Here is a 5,527-nt window from a genome sequence, read left to right as displayed (position 1 = left end):
TTGTAACCTGTGAGGGGGAATCTCTTTGATGTCTACTGGGTGAGTAATAACATTGCTGATGTTGACTTTTCCTGTGAGAATAAAAAGTAACAAAGGGAAAAGGGGGTGGGGGAGTAGTTCTTTGTGGAGATATCCCTGCTGCTCTCTGGAGTTGCTGGCTTTTCTGTAAATAAAAGTGAAACTCAACTGTCATCTATTCTCCGTTGATTGGGTAGAGAATCGGATGGATGGACCAGGAAGATGGACGGACTTCTTGGTCCGGCAACAAGAGCAGGAGAACTCAAAGCTACAGGAACTGCGAGGCTCAAAGATGTCAAAGAGGCTCCTTAGAAATGGTAGGTCTTAGCACATGCAGGCACGAACTTTGGAGCAATGGGCATCTATTGAGGGGACGAAGGATTTTGTGTAAACTTTATTCAGTATCGGAGATAGCAGGCTCTGTATTAGCTACTGTGGACAAACAGAAGACTATTAGCAATAATCGCGCCTCGGATAAACCTCATTGGCTACGATACTGCCACTGCGCAAAGCTAAACAGAAGACTGAGATACAGTTACATTTACATTAAAGGGTGCCACGCAGCTACAGCAGAGAGCGATTAAGGCTCAGATGGATGTATGTCCCCGGATTTATCAGAGTGCTGGTGACAAGCTAGTGTATGGGAAGGATGGGAACAGAAAGAGAGCATGTTATTGAATTAGTTCTGCATTTTTGTTCTCATCCAGCCAGCCATTTACCCACCCCTCCATTCATCCAGGATTTATCGAGCATCTTCTGTGCCAGGCTAGGCAACTAAGCTTTTGTTATTTTCAGTCTAATGCAGGAGACAAGCTACAATGATGAAACACACAGGACAACCGGAATTAGCGCGTGAGTGGTCTGAGCGTTTGGCCTGAGAGCTGCGGGAACCAGCACGTGCTCTCAGGGTGAGGCGAGGCGGGGACACCGGGGAGAGGCTTTTGGTGTTCAGAGCTTGGTGGATGTGGATTGGCAGGAAGGAGAAGTAAGACATCCAGGCATGAGCCACTCTATGGTTGGTTTCCTTGTTAAAAAGATTTTTTAACAGGGAAGAGTCACTTCTTTTGTGGATTTGCACAGCCATAGACCACACCGTGTCTTTGTTTATGGGGACTGTACACCTGTGTTTGCAGCTGAAATTCTAGTCAGGCAGAAACTCTCAGGATCAAGAGATCAATTTTTTTTTTTTTTTTTTTTTAATGAGACAGGGTCTTGGCTCAGTGCCTGTAGCTCAGTGAGTAGGACTCCAGCCACATACTCTGGAGCTGGAGGGTTTGAACCCAGCCCTGGCCAGCTAAACAACAATGAAACTGCAACCAAAAAATAGCCAGGCATTGTGGTGGGCACCTGTAGTCCCAGCTATTTGGGAGGTTGAGGCAAGAGAATCACTTAAGCCCAAGAGTTTGAGGTTGCTGTGAGCTATGACGCCATGCACTCTACCGAGGGTGACACAGTAAGACTCTCTCAAAAAAAAAAAAAAAAAGAGAGAGAGAGACAGAGTCTTGCTTTGCCACCAGACTGGGGGCAGTGGCACAATCATAGTTCACTGTAGCTTCAAACTCCTGGGCCCAAAAAAATCCTCTTGCTTCAGTCTCCTGAGGCACTAGGACTATAGGCATACACTGTGACACCCTGCTAATTATTATTATTGTTCTTTATACAGACAGGTTCTTGCTGCATTGCCCAGGCTGGTCTCAAACTCCAGGATCCAAGTGATCCTCTCAAATTGGCTCCCCAAAGCACTGGAATTGCAGGCATGAACCACCACGCCCAGCTCATTTTGATAAGATTCTCTAGTCCTCATTGTGCTCTTTGTGTTGTGGGAATTTCGATAGATATTAATTTGTCAGACATTTATTGAGCAAGTGCTTTGTACCAGGGATAGGGCCTGAGTCTGAGCAAAACAACAACAAACCGACCCATGTCCTTGAAGAACTTGTGATAAAGTAGGGGGAGAGAACAACAGTGACCATAAAATTACAAACCAGATTCAGTGTACTAAAATTAATTCTCAAATCCGAGAATTCTGGGGTGAGAATTCAGCCCTCTACTAGCTGTTAGACCTTGGAAACTAGCCTAATTTGTCTGTCTGCTCTTTTCTAAGATGGCAATAATAGCTAAACTACTTCATAATGTTCTTGTGAGATTAAATACTTGCAGAGCAGAGTCTGCACATAGCAGTCAATAAACACTACTCCTCCTTATTTTTGTGAGAGAGACGTGTCAGTGGGCACAGGATAGGCAACTCATAGGGAGGAGAGGATCATGAACGTTCTCCCACAAGTGGTGACACTTGAATTGCACTGCAAAGAAGAGTGCTGACCATAGCCCAAATGGGTTAAGTGCTTGTCACAGGCCGTGCTGTTGTGAGAGCACAGCATGGGTGATCTTCCTTAAATTCTCACACAGTCCTCTGAAGTCTGTGTTAATATTATCATTATTATAGATGAAAGACAAATGGGACTTATGCAAGCAAAGAAGGGACTTTGGGAAAGGCATTTTGAACAGTGGTACAGAGACGACGGGGACATGAGAGGACAGCAGATGAATGGAAGCAGTGCAGTGCGGCTGGAACAAAAAAGACCCATAGGAAAGCGGCGTGAAATGAAGCTGGAGAAACAGGCAGGCCAGACACTATTGCTGTCATCTGGGGGATTTACTGGACCCCAACTGAATATGGTCCAGCGCTGTCTCCAACAAAGCCCTGGCTATCCGTTTCTCACTGGACTGATGGGCATCAGATGTCATGGGACTTGTCTTTGTTGGGATATGAGCTCTTAATTTATAGAAACACACAAGAAGGTTCTTGAGAATTAGTGAAGAAACTGTTCCATGCTCACCAAGATACAGTTTTTATGAGAATTTTATTGCCAGGAAAAGGCTCATCTTCTGATGAAAAAATAAAACAAAACAAACAAACAAACAAAACCAATAGAAAGACTCATCTTCAGAGGAAAAAAATATAAGCAATAATAGTTTTTTTTAAACATGGAATTAAGCTGCTAAAAAACCAATAATAATTATTTCTTGAAGGCCTATGATGACCAAGGTGCTGTATTCATCTTTGGTAAAGAGATTATTTTCTTCACATTTCTTCAGATATTACTTTCTTTTCATTTTTCACATTCAAATCCTGAATTTTTGGTCACATGGTACCCAGCAGAGCTGGGATTCAAACCCTGATCCTTCAGACTCTAATCCTGCAGGTTCTTCCCCTTGTCAGAACTGCCAACTTCTTGCTACATTGTCTTATGTTTCTTGTTTACCTGCCTTCTTTTATTTATTTATTTATTTATTTAAATCGTAGCTGTGTACATTAATGCAATCATGGGGTACAGTGTGCTGGTTTTATGTACACTTTGAAATACCTTCACCAAACTGGTCAACAAAGCCTTCATGGCATTTTCTTAGTTATTGTGTCAAGACATTTATATTCCACATTTAGAAAGATTCACATGTACCCTTGTAAGATGGACCATAGGTGTGGTCCCACCAGTCACCCCCCTCCTCCCATCCTCCGACCCTTCCCCCTTCTTTTATTTTAGATTATTTTTCATCTTCCTAATTTTTGGGGTAACACTTGCTGAATATATATTTGGAGTTTTTATTTCAACTTGCCTGAAATTCCTCTGCTTTTCTTTTGTTAAAGAATTTAGATTATAAATAAATGACTAGTAAAGCCATCCAATCTCCAGTGCTTTGTTTAGAGTTAATAAGCTTCATTGCCGCTATTGAATTTTATTTGGGGATTTACTCGCCATGTGTTGCCTCATCCTGCATTTAAATTTCCATGTAGCCAGAGGCCAGGCTCTGAGGCCAGACACCTGAGCGCCAATTCCTCCCACCGGCTGTCTCCCTTCACATGCAATTAGTCACTTTGTTTTCTAGATTCTGTTTCCTTATCATCTCTGTAACTTTCCCTTCCTCTCTTTTACGGGCAGTTCAGGGCTTGGACATCCTTCTTGACTATTGCAGTTACCCTCTGAGTGATCTTCCGGCTCTAGTCACTTTCTTCTTCGCAGAGCAAAGTTTGTAAAGGCCTGTCTGATAGGCTTAGAGAAGGGACCTCGAGAGAGGGGTTTCAAGGGGGGTGGGAGGCAAACCTGGACTGCTGGACCAGGAAGCATGGAGGGCCCGTAAGAATGTGACCAATGACCAGTAGAAAGAGACAATCAATGACCAGAAGAAAAGGACACTGCTGCCTGGAGGCGCAGAGAGGCCGGAGACAGCCGCGCCGCCCCTTTCCAATGAAGAGAGTCGTTATTCTGCTGCGGCCTGTGGTCTCTGTCTCTCTCACTCCTGCCCCCGTGAGAGGGACCCACTTCCAACGAACTGTCTTTGAAGCGCTCTAAACTTTCTCTCTGCTCTTCTTAAATAAATCTCTCTGTTACCCTGAACCTGTGTCAGTTACTTTGGCTCCCTACCTGCACCGCCTGTGCCGCGCCAGTTTCATTTTCAGGTTCCACTCACTTTTGGTTTTGATTACCGCCGTGCCTCAGTTGAACTTTCTAGCTCAGGTGAGTAATCAAAGCAGCTCTCCTGGGTCTGGGCAGCTAGGACCCGAGCCCCAAAAGATTTATTCTGCTTACCATCTCAGCGCATAGTCATGAGATGTGGCCCCCACTTACCAGTCCCCCGCCTTTCGTGCTCTCTGATAGCACTAGGGACCGGGAGCTGCCGCTGCTCCGGAAGAACGCCCCCCTTTCTCACTCGGCACGGCTTCCCAGGCGCTGTCTTCTCCACACTGCTGTCGACCCCTGACTTACCAACTCGGATGCTTCTCTGTTTGTGAACCTTTCTCTGTGCCTCTTTCTGCCTCCAATATAGTTCACCAGTCCCTCTCTTCTGCTAATCTTAGATGTGGTATTTATATCTGTTACTGCACTCATCCTATAGGAAAGCACTAATTAGCATCTGTTTATGCATTTGTCTTCTCTGGAAGTTCGTAGATTCTTTATGGGTCAGGATCAATATAGGTAGAGCACAGGCTAGGAACCAGGCTGGTAGGCCACCTATGGACCCCGAAATGCATTTAATATACAGACATTCCCTGGGTTATGACTGAGGTGGGCTCTGTAGTTTTGTTCTTAAGTTGAATTTGTACATAATTACCTATTACCTGTAATAGCCTCCATTCCTAAGTGCCAGTGGTATGGCATTAGATGTTCTGTAACTTGGGGGACTTATTGTAATAGCCTCTGTTTGTAAATGCGAGTTGCATGTAATTTGGATGTTTGCAACTTGGAGACTTAACTGTACCCTTCATAGTCTTTGCATATTTTAAATATTTTAAAAATTAGTTGCCAACTTTGAAAATCCAATAGATTTCATATGGAAATAAAGACTTATGGGGTTTTTTTTTGAGACAGAGTCTCAAGCTGTCACCCTGGGTAGAGTGCCGTGGTGTCACAGCTCACATCAACTTTAAACCCTTGGGCTTAAGTGGATTCTCTTGCCTCAGCCTCCCAAGTAGCTGGGAGGGTCTGCAGGTGCCTGCAACAATGTCTGG

The 5,527-nt window shown here is 44.3% G+C and overlaps 1 pseudogene; it reads right to left on the bottom strand.

Annotated features, from left to right (window-relative positions):
• Nucleotides 1–377: 377 nt before the first annotated feature.
• Nucleotides 378–532, bottom strand: LOC111725648 (annotated as a pseudogene).
• Nucleotides 533–5,527: the final 4,995 nt, after the last annotated feature.

Source organism: Otolemur garnettii, unplaced genomic scaffold (genome assembly GCF_000181295.1).
Source record: "Otolemur garnettii isolate 467f Iridium unplaced genomic scaffold, OtoGar3 scaffold00045, whole genome shotgun sequence".
NCBI lineage: Eukaryota > Metazoa > Chordata > Mammalia > Primates > Galagidae > Otolemur > Otolemur garnettii.
This window is presented reverse-complemented; position numbering and strand designations above follow the sequence as displayed.